Source organism: Bactrocera dorsalis, chromosome 5 (genome assembly GCF_023373825.1).
Source record: "Bactrocera dorsalis isolate Fly_Bdor chromosome 5, ASM2337382v1, whole genome shotgun sequence".
NCBI classification, from domain to species: Eukaryota; Metazoa; Arthropoda; class Insecta; order Diptera; family Tephritidae; genus Bactrocera; species Bactrocera dorsalis.
The window spans coordinates 7,091,336-7,115,237 of record NC_064307.1 but is presented as its reverse complement, the minus strand read 5'-3'; the positions used below and the strand labels follow the sequence as shown (position 1 = coordinate 7,115,237).

General features: G+C 37.5%; 1 long non-coding RNA gene across 1 annotated transcript in view; it reads right to left on the bottom strand.

Moving 5' to 3' along the window:
- The window catches only part of LOC115065927 (uncharacterized), a 97,397-nt gene that overhangs the window by 22,348 nt on the left and 51,147 nt on the right, over positions 1–23,902 (bottom strand). The window contains exon 3 of the long non-coding RNA XR_007422833.1: positions 19,489–19,882. This is a non-coding gene — a long non-coding RNA (uncharacterized LOC115065927). The remainder of the gene's footprint in view (positions 1–19,488; positions 19,883–23,902) is intronic.

Sequence of the window (23,902 nt, the reverse complement as noted above, 5' to 3'; positions counted from 1 at the left end):
GAAATTGACTATTGCGGTAAAAGCGGTTTACTGCAACGTAAGTTTGTTCCGCAATATATCATATTCAACAATAATGAAGACTGAAGCATGCTCTGATCGGAATATTTAAGTTTACCTCGAAGTTTCTAAACCTAGAAAGAAGCGTCAGAAACCCTATAAAATATATATAATATATAAAAGATCATCATGACGAGCTGAGTCGATAAAGCTATGTCCGTCTAGCTATCTGTAGTCGAATTAGTCCTTAAGTTGTTAAGCTATCAAAGTAAAATTTTGCACCCCTCCCATTCTCGGCAAGAAGCTGCCCATTTTTCAGAACCGCCGATTTCAGACTACTAAGCATGTAGCTACATTACAAGCCGAATGAGGGCTTATGTGGAAAATTCTTTTGGTTTGACGAGCATGGCTTATTTTAAAATCTTCGAAGAAATTTTTTAAGTCGGACCACTACATAGTACCACATAAACTGACGTATAAAAGTCAAGTTCTTGTAAGGAATCTTTTGTTTTTTTTTATTGAAAAATCCTAAATACCAGTAGAGATACAGGTATAAGACCGCCGTTTATTTGTTAAATTGAATCCAAAATAGTAAAAATTAGTAGAAAATTAATTAGGAGGATTGCCACTTGTTTAAAGGGTTATATACAGTTAGAATTTTCAAAACATCCATTTTTTACTATAATTTTTTCTTAATATGCATACGAGGTTTGACAATTAAGTAATGAGACTGATTCCATAAAAACCGTATATTTGAAAATTATTCTACAACTTTGCCATCTCCTTCAAAGTAGTCCTCTTGGGCAGCTATACAGCGATTCCAGCGCGTTTTCCATTATTCGCAACATTTCTGGAACGCTTCGACTGGGATGACCGCGAGTACCCTCGTTACGGACGCCTGGATGTCCGTAATCGACTCAAAATGGGTTCCTTTGGCCACCGATTTTGTTTTAGGAAACAAAAAAAGTCACAGGGTGACATGTCGGGCGAATAAGGCGGGTGTTGCAAGACGGCGATCCCTTTAGAGGCCAAATACTGGGACACGCTGAGGGCGGTGTGGCACAGCGCGTTGTCGTGATGAAGGATCCAGTTACGAGCGATGTCTGGGCGCACCCTGTTGACTCGTTTTCGCAATCTTTCGAGTACTTGGCAATAGTAGACTTGATTCACAGTTTTCCCCGGTGGAACGAATTCTTTGTGGACGATTCCACGGCTATCAAAAAAGGCAATAATCATCGTTTTCACCTTCGACTTGCTCATGCGAGCTTTTTTCGGGCAGGGGGCGCGCGGAGACAACCATTGTGAGCTTTGGCGTTTAGTTTCCGGCACTATGACCATCTACCACAAGCGCGGCAATAAAATCAGTCTCATTACTTAATTGTCAAACCTCGTAGTAGTCATCGCAAAGGCCTTTTTCGAGAGGAGCTCCCGGAGATCAGCAGTAGTTCCTTTCCGTAGGCCCATGTCCTCCTCGGCACCAGTAATTATGCGTTCCATGAAGGTGGAATCCGAATTGGCTCGATCCAGCATGTCTTCAGCTACCTTGTGGGAAGGAAATTCAGCTCTATCGGAACAAGTCTTGCAGCAACGCGTTGCATGGCCAATTTTTCATGCACGTACGCTCTCGTGTGCCATCTCCAATTTATGGGCAATATCTCTCAAGCTCAAATAGCTAGTTGCGGCAATAATTTCTCCTTCACTTTTTCAACGTTATCATTGGTCACACTCGTTGAAGGCAGTCCAGAACGAGGCATGCCTTCGACGGTCTCCTAAACCTCCTTGAATGCTCTGTACCACTCGTAAGTGCGCGTTTTTGATAGAGCAGATTCACCAAAAGCTTTCTTCAACATTTTGCATGTATCGGCACATGAAAATTCGTTTCCAACACAAAATTTAACACAAATACGTTGATCAATATTTTTAGTCATTGTAAAATTCGTCGAACACTAATGCGGTCGACTGACATAAACAGCTGCTGTAAACACACTTGTTGACAGATCGCGTTTTTGGCATCATAATTAAGGACAGTTGTAATAACCTAGGAAAAAAATGTATCTGTCTTCCATATAAGCGGCAGATTTAAATGAAGAATTCCCGATACTTTCTTGACAGGGTGTATAACCCCTTAAAATTACTATCCCAGTGGAATGCATGGTTTAATGGACATCAAACTAAATCCTTTTGGAAAGACTTGTATTAGATATATGTATATAATAGTTACTACTTTCCTTGCTTAATATATCTTCGCATTTTTATTATTAATGAAATTCACGCTCACCTGTATCTACAAATTTGACATCTATCTGAAATGGGAAATGGCAAATATTTAATTCATTTGAATGTTGTGATTTAGGTTTAATTTTTAATGCAAATTTGAATACAAAATATTTCCTCAACCAATTTTCTGCAAATTCATTAAAAATGAGTGTCCAAATTTCCGTTTAATATTTAATAGATCTAAGAAGAAGCACTCGAGCTTAGTTATTCCATGAAATCATAAAAGTTGAAGTACAATTTCAATGAATTGACAAGCAATATAATCAATTCCTGCTGAGACAAGTCATTCCCACTGCATTATACGCACCGAAGTGCGAACGTGTGTGTCCACTTGTGCATGTGAGTGTTTATTGGTGTGTGTGTGTGTGAGTGTGCGAAATGACAATGTGCAAGCAATAAATGCGATTTTCATTCCGTTTTATTATATGCATTTTGTTATTTATTATGCACTTCAATTCGCAATTTTGCAATTTGCCAATAATTCGATTATTTGCTCAATGGCTGTTCGGGGCGCCGCAACAGCGCTGCCGCGCTCACCCTTCCCCCGTCGCGGCTGCTAAGGAGGACATTGACCAACGTGCTGAAGAGCGCTTGAAGTGCACAAGCGGCGAACTGCAGTTGTTTTAACAGTATGACGTTTGTTGTTGTTGCTGTTGTTGGTGCCTTTGATTGCTGACACTCGCACGTCACTCACAGCGGTGTCATGCCACATTACCAATTGGTACAATTGCCGCGCTGCCTGGCTGCTCGACTGGCTGCCCGATACGAGCGCCAATTGCGAAATGGCAGATTGCACGAAATGGCGAAATCGAATGCACCCAAACGCCGCACAAGCGGTGCACATTCCAATTGCAATCGCCACAGCAAAAATGCCAACTGCCAATTGCTCAGTGGGCTCTGCTGACGGGCTGCCGGTCGCCGCCGGTGAGGTGAACGATGTGCGCCGGCTGTTCGGCTTTTGATTGCGAGCAACTGCATTGCGGTGCCAATTGCAACGAAGCGAAATGGCTTTCTTGCTCTGGCACCGAGGCTGATCCGAGGGGCTTAAGCTGCTAGCGGAAAGCAAGTGCTTGTGAAAATTAAATACACAGCAATAACAATAGCAATATGACAACTATAACGTGCCACACACATTTTTACCCCAAGCGGCTGGCTGACCTCATACAAGTTTTGATTTCCGAATGGTCACTGTGCTGCTTTGAAGCATTTGATTTTATGGGAGACTCCACCATGACTATAATCCTATATTTTAAAGCTTTGAATATTGCCCGCAGCCGAGGCTTGGAATATTCTGTTTATGCCCAATTTAGTCATCTTCAGCACAGCTTCCAAAAAGATATTTACAACAAGCGATTTGTGTTGAGTAAGTGAGTATTTAAATAAATGAGCTTCCTTCTAAGCTCCTATTTACACGCAGCGTCTTTTAAATTTAAATAAATAAATAGCGATTGCTATGCCCAGAGGATACAAGAAAATGGCGGTAAAAGCGAAGCGGAACTTTTGGTTTTCACGTACTTAACGAACGTGACACTCATATTGACGACAATTTACTTAGCTTCGGCGAATGGCAGACGAATTTCAAATGAGTTCTGTCAGCAGGAAAAAAACTAAGAATAATATGGAAGCGGCGCATTTTATAGCGTGGATAATTCACGGTTGCATTTAAAACAAATATTAATGCGAATTTTTACATCAAAGAGAATATTTAATGTCTGATTTTTGAAGAAAAAATCGCGGTGTTATGCCATAGATTAATAATAAATACTTAGAACTCCTCACCATGTAAAAAAGCCGGAAACTAGAGTAAGGAAAAGTAAAACTTCAACCCGTTTCAACAAGCTTTTGGTACGTTACGGCAGGCAAAATCTGTTCAAAACTTCTAACAACTTGAAAAGGGAACTGGATTCCCCGATTGCTTGTCGTACAATTCGGGATCGACTTCAAAAAGTTGGATAAGTTGGAAGGAGTGCTAGGAAGGTACCCTTTTAGGCAAACAAAATATACAGCAAAGGCTTAAATTTGTCAGTACGCATTTGAATCGCCAAAATTGGAGAAACGTGCTTTGGTCGGATGAAACAGAAATAAACTTATTTGGATCTGATGGAAAACGATATGCTAGGCGTCCTGAAAGGCAAGCGTTTAATCCAAAATACACCATAAAGACAGTCAAGTACGGCGGTGGTTTGATTAGGGTATGGTGTTGCTTCTCATCATCTCGTTCGGACCAATCTACTGGATAAAAGATCGAATGTGTGCAGTAGATTATCTGGACATACTCCAGACGACCATGAAACCATATTCCGAAGAAGATATGACATCAAAATGGGAGTTTATGCACGACAACGATCCCAAGCACTCTTCGAATATCGGCAAGAGTTGGTTACATAACGAACGTGTTCCCGTTATGAAGTGACCTTCACAGTTACCTGTCCCTGTTTGTTTTAAAGGAGCTCGTCCCTATTATTTCTGACACCAGTGTATATATAGAGACTGTACCACTGTTTATTTAGTGTTCCTCTATGACATAACTTAACTTCGAACTCAATCCAACCTACCGAACAATACCAATGAAGATTCATATATAATATTAAAATAGTTTTGGGATGATACAATTTTGACAGTTGTCTCTGAAGTTTGATTTGATTTATGGTTAAACTTCATGGCCATTTTATTGTTTCTTAAGGTATTCTCCATTAAGATCTATACACTTTTGCATGCGTTTGAACCAATTGTCGAAACACTTTTGCCCTTTCTGACTGAGATTTTTTCAAACCGTTCTTTCTGAATGCAGGTGTTGAAAAACGATAACGATAAGCTGATATATATTTTTCCAATGGGTTATACAAAGATGTCATTCGATGTCAAGTCAGGACTATATGGTTGACGACGCATCAAATCGATGTTTTGAGTGCTTAAAAATGAAGTTGTTTCAAAGCAATAATACTATTTTTAGGTTTTTTTCTTTGCCAAGTGCTTAGTTTAAGTTTTAACTCAAGCTTGTAACTTTTCACCTGTAAGGAGTTATTGTGCCAACGTGGGCGCATCTTTTTCTTAGGGATCAAAGGAAATGGCGTTGTAATGGCTGAGTTTAAAAATTTTTCTTTCAAAAATTTCAAAATTTCTTCATTAATAGCGAATGTTTGTAACAATAGAAAAATCCAATAAAATATTCCATTTTTTATATGAGAAAAAAATTGTTGTAAAAGGCTGTTTTTTATCCGAGGAAACCCATGTAACTATAAAAGCCTAATCGCCTCACATTTGCTGTATTTCACGTATACGTGCTTCGTCTTCACGATGACACTAAACAAAAAAGGATTCACCGGTCGATTGCCTGCGTCCACACGTTTACTTAGCGCGTATGTATGTGTTTGAGCACACAAATACAAGCTTAGTTGGCTCCTTAAGGCCTTTGTTTGTCTATAGTTCCGCCATTAGTTATTTATAGCAACAGAAAAGAAGGCAGCACCGCTCAATAAAATCAATAAAGTCAACAAAATTAAGGAAATTAAAGTGGTCGACCAGCCAACTGTCAAATCCTCACAGTAAATTCTATTAACTCGATGCGGCATAATAACTTAATTTAACAAGCAAACATCAACGGCATATCATTTCGATACTTTTGTTTAGTATTTGACTTAACTCGTTAAGGCACGAAACGAATGAGGCCGTAATAAGCAATAATTACTGTTATTTATCCGAAGATATATAAACTCTTGTATACATAGTAGTATGTATATCTACTCATTATAGAGTCGAATTTCATAAATTGAAATAGTACAGTTATTCGTACAGTCATAATTTGTAATAAAGAGACAAGTAAACTTGAACTTGTCTTAACCAAAAATAGTAATTTCGGAACACTTTTAGGAGAATTTCGAAATTTTTATTCTATGTATATAAGAAAAATTGCTGAAAAGGCTTAAATCGATTAAAGCTAGTTTAGAGAATTTTCGTTATTGTGACCAATCTATACGCCACTCATTGTTGAGTTTATCTCAAACGGTACTTTGAGTTCGGCAGCTTCAAGTTGCGATAAAAATTATTTGCAAGTTATGACTAGAACTCCATTGAAAACCAATAAAGCAACCTTTGCTTAACACGACTTAAGCTTTAATATGTTAATATTTTCAGACTTCGCTGGCGCATAAAAATGTATTTTAAATCGTATTTGAGCAAAAGCTCATGGATACATTTCAGGCGTGTGCGTGAATTTATGCGAGCGCTATTGATTTGGTTTTGCGTACAATTACTATTTTCTATTTGAGCAGCGAATGTCAAGTGGCGACATTATTTCAATAAACAAAACGTGCAGATAAGGCGAGCGCCAAGTGCCACAGCCAACAACAATGCACGGTGCTTTTGTTGAATATTACAATAATGGGTGCAGCAGACGCTCCTCAGCGGCGCTTATCTAAATCACATGCTCATATCTATGCCCAGATACTGTATTTAGGTATTACGAGTCTCTATTTCGTTCATTGTGAACGCCGTTACACGCTTTTTTTCTATTTTGGTGCTTTGTGCATGTGCCACATTGCTTTTATTCCTTTTGGCCATGCTTTTGTGTTGGTGTTTTGTTCTTTGCTCCCACACACACACACCGTTGCGTTCGCGCGCACGTACAACAATAACATCCGTTATTATATCCGAAAAGCTTTTTAACAACGACGTTGTGAGGTGGCAAGCAGGCGATGAGGCATGCTTATGCTCACATACACGCATACACACACATATATCCGCATTATTACTTGCATAGAATTTCTAAAGTGTCTTCGATTGCTCGTTTTCACACTCTCTCCACCACACCGAAGCGAAGCACTTGTGCATGAGTGTATGTGTGTGTAAGTACAAGTCTACTATTAAACATTTTACTCGCATCATCATTTTGTGTAATAGCGGAAATGTGCATTCACACGCAAATTATAAATACATTTTGATATTTCAGTTGACTCGCAAGCTGCCTGCTCCTCAGGAAGCAAGCTCTTTGTTATTGCAGTAATCATCGCTACATTCATCATCGGCTTTGCAGGTCGTTGGAATATTGATAATATTTTCATACTTCTGATAATCGCCAAATTCGAAACTCGTTTTTATTGTTTTAGTAATGGTGCTACTCCTTTCTATATTGTGATACTTCATATTTTAATTCACATAAATAAACTCAAAATTATAAAGGATTTTCGTATTTTCGTTTTGAGGTAATGGTACTCCGATGATGCAAGGATAGGGCTATATGGTGGATGCATCAAAACATCCCAGCCAAATTCTCTCAGTTTTTGCCAAGTCATCAAAGATGTGCGTAGTCTAGCGTTGTCTTTATGGAAGATGAAGCCTTTTCTGTTGATCAGTTCTGGCCGTTTCTTTCGATTGCTTGCTTCAACCTCATCAGCTATTGACAGTCAAATGTAGAATCTATCGTTCGACCAGGCTGGATCAATTCATAGCGAATTATTCCTTTCCAATCCCATCAAAAACCACAGAGCCTAACCTTTCGAGGCGTCAATACTGGTTTTGCGGCCATTTTTTGCGCGTCACCACGCTTAGCCATGATCTTTTTCACATATTATTTTCATATTTGATCCACTTCGTCTCCTATTACCATTTTCTTCAGTTCGATTCAATTGCGTTTCAGCAAAGAATAAGCAGATGTTAATTCGGTCCTTTAAATTTTTCACAGATTTCTAATGTGGTACCCAAACATCGAGCTTATTTTTGCAGCTAGCGTTTTTTAAATGGTTCAAAACTGTCTGATGATGAATGCTAAGTTCCTTAGCGGTGTCATGGCTACTTATGTGATGGTTTGGGTCAATCTTTTCCATAATTTCATCGACTTTTTCAACGATAGGTCGATCAGAGCGAGGTGTTCTTTGCCAAATTTCATCCAAATAGCCAGTTCTAAGCCAACACTTCATATTTGAATTTAAAATTTTCTTGTTATTTTTCTCCATTTTTTCTCCATTACACACTTACCTCACTTTTTCACAACAATAGTTTCGGATATTCGAAAATACTTCTCTGCATAACAACCGAAGTGGGTTTGAAAAAATAACTAAATTATTGCTTGGCAACACTACTCCCACTTGTCGTTCGGTATATCAAGTCGCTCAGCTATTTCGTTTTAATTTCATTTTCAGTGAATTTGCTAGTTCCAAATAAACTCATAACACCGGACCAAGTCGGCAGCGCTATGAATTGGTTTGAAATTGTGAATGCCGTTAACTGCACGTGACATGTTGCAAACAAATGGCGTGTCTGAATGACGCTGACAGTCGCCGCGCGAAACAAAGCCAAACCAAATAAGCAAAAATGTACAGAAATTCTCAAAAACGAAACGAAAAAATTTCAATATTAAAAAATAAATATGAACATGTGGAACAATAAGCCTTGTTTAGTTAACAGTCAACGGTATTTGCCGCCATAACAATTGTCAATCACGGCATTTCATGTGGAATGCGAGCGTGTATGTTGTGACAGCTGACAGCGCGCTGGCGAAATAAGCTAGAAATAATAGTTCACAAAGACTGAATCAAAAACCGACAAGCAAAAGCAACTGACCAAGCTTTGTTCGCGGATTTGCGAGCGCATTTAAGTCCGGAGAAAAAGCTTTGTCAATCAATTTTTATATAAAGAATTTTATTTTTCGAATAATGAAGTTAAAAATTTAATTATAATATATAGTTTGTACGCCACGAGCGCGTTGTAAATGAACATAATGACGGCGTTATTATGTTTTTGGAATGCTGTTAGCTTTAGTAATTCATGTAAAATATTGGTAAAATGTGATAAATAATTCTCTAGCATTTTTCTTGATTAATTTTGTAAAATATAGTTTGCTGTTAGAGGTATTAAGATTGCTAGTTTGTATGGAGTTGATATAGTTGTAAGTATAAAAATAGAAAAAAATGGTTTAGTATCGATTTTGATGTTTCTATGAATGGTATTGGTATGGGAATTTGTATTTGTATTGGTAATGATATTGATATAATAGTATCGAAATTTGTATTCGATGATGGTTTTATTATTGGCATTAGTATTGATATTGGGATCGTTTTTGATATTGAAGTTAGTATAAGTATTGATATTGATTTTGGTATTGGTATGGGTAATGGTATTAGTATTGGTAATGGTTTCGTCATTAGTATTGATATTGGTATTGATTGTTAAGGGTATTGGAGTTTGTATAAGTTTTGGTAATAGTATTGGTATTGATTTTGGAATTAGTAATAGAGTTAATATAGGTAATGGTGTTGGTATTGGTATTTGCATTCGGTGATGGTATTGGTATTAGTTGTGTTACTGATATTGGTATTATGGTAATGTTGTTTATTGATTTTGGTAATGGTAATGGTATTGGTATTAGAATTTGTTTTAGTATTTGTATTGATAAGTATTGGTAACGGTATTATTATTGATTTTGATATTGGTATTGGTATTGTGGTAATATTGTATTATTGATTTTGCTAATGGTAATGGTATTGGTATTAGAATTTGTTTTAGTATTTGTATTGGTAAGTATTGGTAATGGTATTATTATTGATTTTGATATTGGTATTGTGGTAATGTTGTATTATTGATTTTGGTAATGGTAATGGTATTGGTATTAAAATTTGTTTTAGTATTTGTATTGGTAAGTATTGGTAATGGTATTATTATTGATTTTGATATTGGTATTGTGGTAATGTTGTTTATTGATTTTGGTAATGGTAATGGTATTGGTATTAGAATTTGTTTTAGTATTTGTATTGGTAAGTATTGGCATTTGTATTTGTATTGGTAAGTATTGGTAATGGTATTATTATTGATTTTTATATTGGTATTGGTATTGAAATTAGTATTCGGTTATGTTTCGGTATAAGTATTGATGTTGGTATTAAGTAGTATTGGTATGGGTAATGGGATTGGTAATGCTTCTGTTAGTGGTATTGGTATTATTATTAGTATAGATTAGTATAGATAATGTATTGGTATTGAAATTTATATTAAAAATATTAACCTCGTCATATGCAATATATTACAAGTCAAAAAGCTTCAAAAAGGCTTCACACCCAGTTTGAGATTTCCCCACCAAACCTTTTATCACTCAGTGGACACAACAATATTTCTTTACGAAATCAATAAGGTTATTCAAATATTCTGCCAACTACTGTTTTATTGATCTCTGTATGCATAAATAAAGCCATGCGTTTGCATAAATTGTATATAATTTTCTCATTTGCGGGCAATGCATGAGGATTAGTGTATTTCTAATTTCTACGCTTTCATTTCAAGACATTTGTAAACGCTTGGTATTTCATGGGTTATTTATAGGTGCATCGCCCCTAAATACGTGTAATTATTTATATCACAACACAAACAACAATGTACAACGAACAGTGCGTTTGTGCTGACACCGCTTATTAGACGGCAGGAAAACACCCAACCTGCCAATCATTTTTGATGAGACTTTGCGGAAGGTACACACGGTCTGAATTCCCATTGTTAATACAACTCTGCTTCAACTGCTGTTTGGGTTGTTAAAAATTCATTGAAAACGCGCCAATGAGTGAGAGAGCATAATTATGTGCATGTGTGTGAGTGGACGGAGCGGTGAGCCTGGTGAATAACTATGTAATCCTTTGCATTTGGTGTTTTTGTACTTTCTAGCTCTGTTTTGTTCGGAAGTTAACGTGAATTTAGGGAAAATATGTATTATTATTGTTTTTACATATAATTACTCAAGCGTAAAAAGAATATCGAATACTTTTCCTTTTGCCTGCGAACGACTTTGGTTCAACCTGTGGCCTTAGAGTAATTCATCTTAAATTCAAGATCCTTTCCACCGATTGTAGGAACACAGGCTCTTAATTTTCTTCTAAGCAAAACAAAAATAAAACTACTGAATCGATTCTATAACATTCTATAACAACCAATAAAGCATACTACCGCTAATTCGTATATCATATTCGTATTATTAGCGTCCGTTTTGTACTGAAAGTATAACCAGTAACGATTGGGGCGCGTGTGTGTGTGGCCGTTCGCCTAAGGCTGCCACGATAATTGCCATTTTAAACGAGCATTTAAATGCGTTGTTCGAACCGCATTCCGCACACCCCACCACAATTGCACACGCCAACGCATAAACTTCCTGGTGGCGGCACAAACACCCGCAAATGCATTGAATGGTAGCTGCAGTAACTCATACACCAAGGCGGACCTAGCTGCGTAGCACAAACCGCCGAATGGTGCCGGCGCTTTTTTTGTCTGCTTCGCAATTTTGTTGCTCTGTTGTAGCAGTTCTTTAATTTTTTAGTTTGCTTCGGCCCATATTTTGTTGTGAGCGCCATCCGGTTCACATTGCACTTCGCTGTGCGCCTGTTTGTAGGTGTGGTTGGCGTTTGGCTTATATATGGTGCATGCGGTGCTTTCATGGCTCTGTTGCGGTTCTTGTTATTACTTTGTGCATTTGTTTCTGTATGTAGGTGTGTGATAACGGTTCCCGTAAAGTTTTTGCAACGCTGCTGCTACTTGTTCTGCCGCCTTTTAGGCGGGAAGGGGCAAACTTTTCATTTGTGGGGCGGCCCGTATGCCAAGCATTGTAAATGTTGCCACTATCCCGCTCCGTCATACCAGGTTTCTGCAATTTTTTTAAGCTTCCGTGGCTTTTCGCCGCAGTTATTAAGAACTTTTACAGTTTTCCTTCATAGAGATATATGAGAATGAGTAGTTCTTTAATATTGTGTTAGAAACTCCGCTGAAAAAAATTGATGAGGTTCTTCGTGCAGAGCTAGATGCTGAATAGCTCCTCAAACTGCTCTAATTATCACTTGAGTTGAAAATTTGTCAATCAGAAAGCCTTGACTGAGACTAGTCAGATTAATATTTCAGTATTTTCATGTTGTTGTTGTTGTAGCGGCGGAGTTATGCCGAGTTGGCAGTCTTTGGCCTGATAAAAATCCGGGTCCGTTCCGCTTACATAGACACGACTGCCGTGGGAACGAGCAGTACTCAGTATTCTTCATTAATTTAATTGGTTAGAAAGACTATAACGCCACTTAGATCCTTAAGAAACCTTTAATAGGCAACGCCCACTTGAGCAATATTCATACAAACCAGCAATTAAGTCCATATATCAACTTAAAATGTGCTCAGATAATGTAGAAATTGAAGTCTAGAACTTTTTGAGTCAAAAACTCTCGAGATGTTTCCGCATCTTCCTTTTAAAACAACAATAATATTTATCTCAAGCATCGTTGGACATCTGAAAAAAATAATTACAAGTCAGCGTACCCAAAAGTAAACTCAAACTTCATACCCTTTTTCTATGGCACATGGTGTGGTGAAACACAAATTTCAACTCGATTTCATGACATCAAAACTAAGCTGAAGTTTGCGGCTTGTTTCTATCGAAAATTGCTTAGACATGCTAATGGGTCTTGTAGATCTCAGCACCTGCATTAGGGTTAATGCCATGCTGCTTGCTAGTAATTGCATTGCCGTTGAAATATGAATACTAAAATTACTAAATTTGGAACGCAACAGTTTTGACACGATTAATGTGCCGCTAAATTATGCAATTTCGAGTATCCAGCAATCGTCTCTAATTATATGGCAGTGCTGGTACACTAATGCTTGTTCCATGCACTCACGGCAGACACAGCACTCACCGCACATTCTCATGTCTGTATGCACATACATACTCGTTTATATGACAAGCCGGTGGGTGTGCGTGGGGGACGTTAATGTTTGGCGTTCGCCGCAAAATCGTTGCAGGGCTTATCGAAATGGGAAATCGATTAAATGGCGACGACTGAGTGCACAGCAAAAGCCAGGCGAGCAGACGTGACCAGCGCCACACTGCAGTAATGCGCCAGCAACACAATGCGGCGGTGAAGCGTCAGCAAGCCACGGGCGGAGGCGTGTGTGTGGGTGCGCGCTGGCTCGCTTGCAACGCGTTCTACGCTGTCTGCGTGTATGTGGTTGTGTGTGAGCGTGTGTGTGTGTATGCGTGTTTTGTGGGCGGCTTGTGGTTAGCTTTCTTTACGGTAGTTTACTACACGCTCGGCGCTCATAAATTCGCTTAAAACACCGCAACATTGGCTGGCATTTACACTCCATGCATTGCACATACACACATGCATATGGTGTGCACACACACATGCGAAGAGGCAAATAACGGTATCATTATAAATGATGCATGTATTTAAGTAGAAATTTGTGCTTTTGCCGAAATCGGAACGCAATGGAATAAATCGATTTCTAACCCAGTTGTTGCATGGGGGTATTCACTGTCGCGTTGATTTTAAGCTGAATATGTAGAAAGTTGAAAGTATGCTTAAATTCTAAAATTATAATAATTACGATTTTAACTTTAATTTGGAAAGTTTTTACTTAGTTATAATACTTTGTAGTCGAAAAAGTCTTTTCGTATTTCTAATCAAATTTCAACTAATTTTTCTTTCATATTTATACTAAAAAATAAATTCGCACCTTTCCAACACTGTATGGTATGATGCAATGTGATTGGTAGCATTGAAGATATACGACCGCAAAGACTTCTATTGACAAAATACGAAAAGACTTTTTCGACTACCTAATATTTAATTTTTTTGAAAAACATTAATTTCGTGATTTCAAAAGATAACCAGGTCAATGCTATGGAAAGAGCACTTTCCGACCAAATATTTTGTATTTGGTTGAAACAAGCCAAAGATTCGCAAATACAACGATTTCCTACTAAAAATGTGATCTGACCGATTTTTGTATGGCAGATATATGCTTTAGTGACTCGATCTGCACAATTTCTTTGGTGTTAGTTTTGGATCTTAACGCATGCCTAATTTCTCGTGAAATGAAAAAGTTTTCCATACAAGCACTTGTTTCTGATCCGTCAGTTTATATGACAGCACTATAGCATAGTGATCCAAAATTGGCGATTTTGATAAATGAACAGCCTTTTATTGAGAAAACAACATGTGTGAAATTTCAGATCGTTAACTCTAAAATTGTTGCCTAGTTCGCAGACAGTCGAACGTGACTAAATCGACTCAGCTCATCATGCTGATAATTAATTACAATTTCCGGATGCTTTTTGTACCAATGTATATATACTTTATAATTAATTAAATTTACAAAAAATCACTCATTATGCCTAAGCTTTCTATCTTCAACACATTTTCACCACTCTCAACTAAACTAATGTTACTTCACCACACCTATAACTACGAACTCACCTTTTCAGAAAACAAATCTGACTTCAATCTCTTCAGAGATATTCCTCATAAGCATAAACCTACAAACGGTCTGCTTTCTCATATCACAAAATTTTTTCTCCATCACGCAGGCGACTCTCCTCGGCTTTTACAAATGACATTCCCGATTTTAATGGATTAAATTAATGACAGCCAATTTTCTTATCGCAAACTTTTCTATTATTTCCGTTAATGAATTGATTACACAATTTCTTGCATGACACGCACATTTTCTAATTTCCAATTTCGCTCGCGAGCGTGAAATCCCGCCGAAATCACGTACGCAATTTGTGCTCCACACGGTGCGAGCATAATTTACAATTTTAAGGCGATAATAATTGAATTTTATTCTTAACATGAAAATATAAACTTTGCAGCGCAACACATGAGTCGACGCGCCGCGAGAACCCCTAGAGTGTATCTCCGTACACGCACACACACTAACACAAGCAGTGCGAAACGCGTCGAAAAAGCCGAAAAAGCTTGAAGAAATTTCAAAAAGTTTTTAAGAAACAGCGAAGCCGACTTTTGAAGAAGTCATGTTGATTTCGCATAAACCTGTCGCGGATAATCCGACCAACAAAGCCCGCGCAATATAAGAGGCTGGCGAATATTAGTAAAAAAGAGAGGGAAAAAAACAAAGCGGAGATTGTGGAAGCGACTTTTCTACGCTTTTGCTGCTTTATGTCGAAAACTTTGTAAATCCCAAAGTGGAAGAAGCCAAAAAAATTGTATATCATAACAAAAACAACAACAAAGAACAAAAGGAAGAAAAAATGTGTTAAAAACAGGAAAAAAGTTGCTTTATTTTGGCAAAACATATGCTCGCCGGTAAATGTATGTGTATGTGTGTGTGTGTGTGTGCGAATTTATGAATGCAAGTTTGCGTGTCGGAGAGTGTGTGTGTGAGTGTGTGCAGTGACAGGAAAAAGTTGAGAGCTTATTTTTTAAACCGCCAATAAACAAACAAGAAACTTGTTGTGTGTGACAAAAAATGCATAAATAAATGAGCAATGGCTGCGAACAAACAACAACAAAAATCGCAAAAATAAGCAACGTGAAAAAAGTCGCTTGGCATAAATGCTGCTGCTGCCTTGAGACGGCTTTGCCGCCGAGCAGCATTTTGCGGCCACTTATGCGCTGCCTGCTTGCCGCAAATGGCTCCAAGGGGACGCAATCACGTACAAGGCACGGGTGTGGGTCACACATGCGCCAGGCGGGTGGGAGCTGAGACAACATGCATCGCAGCAATATGCTTTATCGGATGAAGGAGGTTTAGTGGATATGTCGAAGTATGGGAGTAATAAAAAAATTAACAGAAAATAGTATGAATAAGTGGTGAAAAGCAAAAAGTTGCTAAAAGAAAATTCTTTCCAAAAGAAAAATTATTTTTAGAAAAATTTTTTTGAAAAAAATTTGAAGACTGGCAGACTTCATCGCATAGATATGGAGCGTATTTTTCTAATATCACCATTATTGTGATAATTTTCACTAAACTTGATGAACCGATGCGCCTAAATGTAGGCAATGATTTTTATTTTTACGTTCCAATATCAATTTAGTAACGTTTTACCAACATTTTTGAATAAAAATAGTAAAAGAATCAAATCTTTTAATTTTCATAAAAATTTTAGTTTCCACAGAGCTCTGCGTTTCGTGCGCACATGGCCCGCTACTTTCACTTACAATATTGAAATAAAAACTCGCGCAATAAAAGCGATGAAATATTGTTGGCTGCCGTCGGTATATGCCACAGCTATAACAACAAGCAAAAGAAGTGCCAACTGAACTTCCTTGCACATTTGCAGCTCGTCAGCGCCACATTACGCGTTGCTGCGCCACAACTGGCAGACATACATACATGCACACACACTTATGTGCATACAAATGTGCATGCTGCGGTTATGGTGTGAGTGCGCTATGTAAATTCGCATAAGCTTTGCTGAAAATCTGCGGCTAAAATTGCCATTAGGGAAATTTTTATTGCGTATTTACATACACACACGTATTCACACTCCACATACACACGCGCATGCAGACAAATTGTTTTCAGATCTTCTCTAAGTCGCTTTACTCTTCTTCTTCTACTAATAGCGCTCGGCAAAAGAACTTTCTTGGGGTAAGGACCATTTGCTAAGCAATCCAACTTTTTGTTAGAGTAAAAAAAACTTTAACGAAAATAAAAATGTCTACTGAAAAGAATTTGAATTTACTAAATCATATTTCTTATTTCATAACAGAGTTTTTGTTATACTTTTTCACGATAGGGGTATTCAAACCGAACTTGTTGACCTGGTAATTCGTTAAGGTTCTAATTTTTGTCCCAAAAACACAAGCCTACGAGTATTATAAAGCTTTCAAAGACCGTGGAGACATCGTTGAAGACATGCCTTGTTCTGGACAACCCTCGACCTCTTCAACTGATGATAAAACTGAAATCGTCGGACAAGTATTAGAGAGATGACAAGAGAGCTCGATATCTACCACGAGTTCGTTCGAATGATTTTGAAGGATAGTTTGGATATGAAACGCATTCTTGCTTGACTCGTTCCAAAAAACCTGAATTTTATTCAAAAAGATTACCGTAAACAGGTCTCTTTGGACATGCTTGATGGTGTGAATTCGTGTGAATTCCGATCTCACATTCATTAAAAGCATTATAACTGCCGATGAGACATGAGTTTACGAGTTTAAAATACAATCAAGTCAACAATCAAGCGAATTGAGGGAAAAAAATTAGCCGGAACCAAAGAAAAACCCGACAAAGCTGCTTAAAAATCATTGTGATGCTCATTGTTTTTTCTGATATTCGTGACTTGTTGCATCATGAGTTTGTCTGGAGGGACAGACGGACAACAAGGAGTTCTATTTGGTCGTATTAAGGCGGTTGCATGTGAAAATTCATTGAAAACGGTCGGAATTGCGAAAAACAAATTATGGTTTTTACACGCGATAATGCACCAATGCATCGTGCCACGATTTCGACCGAATTTAAAGCCAAAACGCAATACATACCATCGATCAACCACCGCATTCACCGGATTTGGTTCCGTGTGATTTTTTCTTGTTCCCCAAACTGAAATTGCCGTTTCGTGAAATCCGTTTTCAGTCGATCGAAGAGAAAAGACAATATTCGCCGAAGGAGCTTAAGACCATCACAAAAAGTGCTTATGAAAAATGTTTCGAAGACTAAAAAAATAATTGGTATGAGTATATTTATTACATCTGGCTTGGACTACTTTAAAGGCGACAAAATAAATATTGATGAATAATTAAATATTTTGCGTTTTATTTACAATTTCCGGGTACTTTTTTGTCACAATGCATTTTCGCATCAGACGTTATACCGCATGCTGAAATAAAAGGGAAGTGCAAAGGCAAGCATACTTCGCATGAGAATTAAAGCGAAATCTGCAATCGTTGCATTTTCCACTTCCCGTTCATTTTTCAGTGCAGTGCAACTCTGGCTTTTATTGCTGGTTTTGAAATATAAAAAATAAGGCCTTCGAGTGACAGCAGAGGATTGTAGCAGAGATCGGCTGAAATACTCACAGAGATGATAATAAGCGATCGGAATGTGACAGGGGGCTAATAACCGATTTACTTTACAAAATAAATAAACGAATTCAAAAGTCAGATGCAAGACAGAAGAGTTAAAAAATTTTATGAAAATCGTGTTAAAATATGTTTGATAGACCGAGAAGTATTTTTTCCTGTAAAGAATCTCACAGAAATTTGTAGGCATTTAAAATGTTGTCAGCAAAGACCCTGTCTTTCTAGACTGAAAATAATTAGGCATATTATAATTTTTTTATATTATGGGTTTCATATAATCTCATAAAGTTATGAGTTATACCTAACCGGAAACATAGCGTTAAGAATTGTAATTGCGTAAACTCATTTTTATATATAACCAAACAACATTTTTTTTAAATGTAAAAATTGATGACTTTATGATTTTACGATCCATTATGGCAAGTTAATTGGGAAAAGATATTGTGCGATTGTAATAAGTCTGGGAAAAAGTGTGTTCGTTCAAAAAGTGATATTGCTAGTGGAAGAACTAATATCAATAGAAGATGTTTCACAGAGCTTAAATGCATTATTTCTACATGATAAAGAATGGATTTTGAGATTAAGTACGAAAAAGAGCAAAAGCAATGAAGTAGAAGGCAAATCTTATAATTTGCTAAGGTTTGTACAAAGTAAATGACTATTCTCAGGACTTTGAGAGAGATGGTAAAAGGCTAGAATTGAAGAGTAAAACTAATGGTTATATAAGCAAATAAATTTTGAGCTTGACAAAGCATTAAACGCTCAATAATAAAAATTGTCTTGAAATTCCTGGAACTGCGCTCCTTAAAGTTGACGACAAACACAATAACAACACAAATTAGCTTCACAAAGTCTTCAACGCGAAATTGTTTATTCGAAAAAAAAAACAATTTTTCTACAAGCTTTCGCATATTAAATAATGAAAGTTTAATCTTAAATTGTTCCTTATTGAATAACCGCCGACACGGCGTATGAGCAACTTCCGCGCCCTTTCTCATCGCATTTTATAGAGAATTTGTTTGGTGTAAAGCTTCTGCAGTTAAGTGCCATTAACTAGAATATTAAATGAAATTGCTGAATTTACTTCATTTATTTTACTTGAATACAGCGAACAATAACGGTAACAACAACGACGAGCATATTTGGATAATTTTTCTTCACTGTTTTGCTTTTCAGCTGTAACCTCGTCAAGTTACCTAATATATTGTGGCTTCCCAGCAACCACCGCAACGCTATGAAAACGCGTTTATTTTCAATGGAAACTAAAAACGCAGCACAGCACAGCGTGCGAAGAGCGTGCGCGGCGAGCGCATTAAAAGTCACTTCTAACGGTGTAAGTAATAGTGCTTCAGAGTGCAAGTAACTAAAATTAGTAACAACTTGAAACATCTCAGTGAGCAACTTTAGAGAACTTGGCTCACTTACTTACCTCTAATGGCAGTGTAACAAGCCGCGGCAGCCCCACTGCCACCACCTGCATAGCCGGAGACGCCACAGTGCGGACCGCGACAATGACTTGGGCGCGCGACGCTGTTGGCGAGGTGATACTGATGGCCACTTGCGCGGTGTTATGGTGTTGCAGCACAGCACACAAGAGCGGTGGCGCGCAACAACAATGGCAACAGAATGAGTTATGCTCGCATAATTCAGAATGAATTAGTGTTGTCGACAAGATATGCATCGTCACGTCACGGCTATGCGACCGTGCAACATTCCCGCTGCCATGCCACGGCCACAACGGGTATCTGCATTATGTTGGCGGTGATGCACAGCTGTAACAACAGCCACGGCCAGCGAATTGGAGCGTGCTCTTGGCGGAGTGGCTGAGTGGCTGAAAAGAGAAAAAGAAGAAACAGGAAAATAAACAAGTGAAGAAAAAGTTAGGTGAGCGCATAGAACAAGCATAGTAGCAGTGGGATGGTTGATGCACGAGCACGAGAGCGGTGGGGAGGGTGGCTAAAAGTCGAGTGAAAAGGTAAGCACATTAAAAGTTATTACAAAGTTAATTATACATTTAAGTTCGTGAAGGCAAGGCCACCTGAGTAACCGAGCACATTGTCGCAAACGAACAGAGAGAAGGTGGGAGCGGGAGAGAGGGCGAAAGACAAAAGTTCGAAGCACAGTTATCTTTTGGCAGCATGTCGAAAGCGTACTCTTTAGGTTTGGCTGAAAATTTCTCGTCAGCGGTGATTTGATACGCGCGCCGGAAACAGGAAGTTGCTGATTATTAAATTACTTAGCGCATAAAACATTAAATACCAACAGACAGTGAAGTTATGCGATTGTTTAACTTGTGCTGCTGCTGCACCAGTGGCAGTCAGTTGATGAGTTGGCTTGCCTTATGGCTGTTTGCTGGCTTGGTTGGTTGAAAAGTGAAGGCACCAAATTGTGCTGAGTGATGCTGAGGAAGATTTGTGCGCAAGCACGGTTTTCGGGAATATATTTATGAATGAATGCAAACAGTTGACTTCAGTGGAAAACTTCAAAATTTATTTATGCAGAAATTATTTATTAACAAGGTTTCAAGAGAGCGGACTTAAGATGCGCGAAGGATGGCACTTGGGCGAGTATGGTATAGGAAACGTGTTTCAGATTTTATGCCAATTGCGGTGTTTGCTTAAAAGATTGATTTCTTTCATTATATTTGATATTAAATTCATGAAAATTAGAATTACATATTTTTACTAGAGGACCCGCTTACGTTTTACTGTGGCTGTTACATAGGTAGTACTACTAATACCATCTATATGATTTCTATTAATTAGATTATAAGTATTAGTTAAGGAATAATCGCATTTTTGATGAAGCAACAAAAATGAATCAAAAAGCATTTCGTGCGTTAAGGAAGAATTGGTTTTTGGGGTAAAAATACTATTGAATTTGGGCTGTGCATCAGTGAAATCAATCGAGTCCAATCGATTGTCAGCCTGGTGGACTGCATATTAAGAAACGGTTCTCAAGCGTGGAAAGACAAAAAAATCGGCTGGCAAGGTTATGGCATCAGTCTTTTGGGATGCCCGTGGTATATTATTCATCGAATGATAAATGAGCAAGTTTTAATTCATTGCATTGTAAATTTGATTGCAGTTCTATTCTACCATTCCCAATATTTAGCAATTTTATTATTTTTCAGGAAGGATCAGTTTGAAATTGTACGCATATACATATGTATTCATCCTTCCCGTTTAAATATTGCATTGCTCTGTGCAATGCTTCGAAAAGATTTCAGTATATCTCAAATTTTTTATCAACACTTCAGTTATGCCGCTAATTTTCTATGCCAGACCTTTTGCAATTTTAAATTGCCTGTCAAGATACCCCGTCCAATAGTTAGCAGATATGAAAAAAATGTTATAGCTACCCATAGATGTATTGAATCACCCAATTTATTACTTAAGAACGAAAAACTCTGTCCACAATATAAAAACTTGATCCACAGATGTCGCCTTTTACTTTGCCATCGTTTTCTTTAATGCACGTTTACTGCGATGGTAGCGCCATCTATCGGTCAAACATTCCAAAATTAATAATTGATTAAAAATGAAAAAATAATTTAAAAAACATTTTCCAGTGGACCAAATTGTAAATCTAAACCATTCTCGAATCTCCTTGAACATACACACAAAATTTCATCAAAATCGGTCCATCCGTTTAGGAGCAGTTCAAATGCAAACACACGGTCAGAAGATTTATATATATAAAGATAAGCAGTATATTCAGCAAACATCCGAAGAATTCGTGAATTGTTCGCATGTTATTGATATTTTGGTGAAACATTATATATTATGTTTGTGACATGCTGAAAGGATATTCTAAAACCCTATTAAATATATATATAAATAATTCCCCCGACGTGCGGAAGCGATTTTGCCATGCCTGTTTGTGTGTCTGAAAATACATCAAAATGTCGCTCAGTTTTAAGATATCGATCTGAACTTTAAATACAACCTCCCTTTTCTTCTCAAGGAGCTGCTCATTTGTGGGAACCGCTAATATCAGACCACTATAAGATATTTTCAAGAAATTTTTTATGGGCTATTGATCAAGGCAACGTTGTAGTCACCGAAGAAATTGTGCTAATCGGACCACTATAACATATAGCTGACTGAAATCAAGTACCTGTAAGGAAATTTTTTGTACTTGTGAAAAATATTATAACTCAATGGAAAATTAAAATGACTTTGAAAGAAACTTTAGTGAATGTGAATTTGTAACGTATTATATGATTATCCCTGCTTGATTATGAAGTAGCGGCTTTTCAGGTGAGTGGCAACTAGGTCAGTTAGATGCTGTGAAAGGAAAAGTCTTAATTTATAAAGTAAACGAACGCGTCATAATCTATCGAACGCTTTGTATACGTCAGGAAAAACAGCTGTGCAATTGTGCTTTTTTCCCCTTGCATCTTCTATTTCTTTTGGCCCGTGATCCATTTCTATTGCTGAGGACAATATTGGTTTCCTATGTAACATTTTTTACAGCTTTTCAAGCGAAAGATCTGAATTTTTGTTTGACGTTAATTTCTCAATATAATTAGAAATGTTTTGACTTGTAAACAACTTTATTTTGGTGCTAAAAAGCATAGTTAAATTGTTAAGTTTTTTTTATATTGAGGAAATCGCGTGATTAGCCACTTTTTAGGTAGTTTTCTCTTTTTCTTTTTTAAGCCGATTCTTGAATAGTTTTCTTAAATGTATAAATTTCGCCTTTTAAAATATCTGGAGTTGCTACGTTCACTTTAGAGTCAATATTTTTGTCGGGAAGAACTTTGAAATACTCCAAATTCATACATCTATTAGAAAAATAAGGCGTCAAGGTCAAAATAAGGATTAGATATACTGGCGAATGTTCCGAATTTAAGTCCAATCCACTTTCTATAATAATGATGAGACTTGGATATTTGTCGAGCGATGAAAAAGTCAATGAGGTAAGGCAATTTTCTTGTGTTGAAAGCCCAGTAAGTCAGCTTGCCAGTAGATATGAAGTCGTATCCAGTGGCCGTAGCCGCTTTAAAAAGTTCTCTTCCCCTTGGTGTCGTAACACTTGGACCCCATTGCGAGTGTTTTGCGTTAAAGTTACCATCCATGATGAATTTTAAATGATGTTTTAGGATAATTGTGTCTAGGTAGGCTATATTTTGCAGTAATACTTATTTTTCCGAAAGTAGAATCAACCAATATGGTCGTGGTTTGAATCTGATGTGATGTGTTCTCAACACGATAAAGCGGAGAACTCTCACTTCCACTTCTTTCTTCTAAAGGCGTAAACTTCAAAATCAGCTTCATTATTTCAAAAATAATTCATTAAAACACTATTAAGTTTAATTGCGTATACGCACCGGTGTCACTTAACAATTTTGCTTAATAGAAAGTTAGAGCCAACAGAAGCTATAAATAATACTTATAAACAAACACAGTTATACACAAACAGCAGCAACTTTCAGCTCTATCCAACATTTCAGCAAGTATTTGTGACAAAACTGCAAGTAAACATTTTAAATACCAAAGAGCAAACTCTGTTAAAGTTAATAGTGAAAGCTTAACAACGAGCAGACGCTGAGCTGGAGCAATCAAACAGCACGAAACTCGTCCAACGCTGGTCCACAGCTGTGTGGCGTATACACGTGTAAGCGTACATATGTATGAGTAAGTGCGCAGTTATGCACGTTAAGTGCCCTCTTGTCATTGATTTAATACGCAACGGAGCTGAGAGGAAATCAAGTGGCCGTTAAGCGTTTAAAAGTGATGAATTTCATTGCACCTGCCACTCGAAAATCAAGCAATAAAACGTAATTTATTGTTGCACGTTAGACAACACATACAAATGCCGGGGTGTGGAAGGGAGTG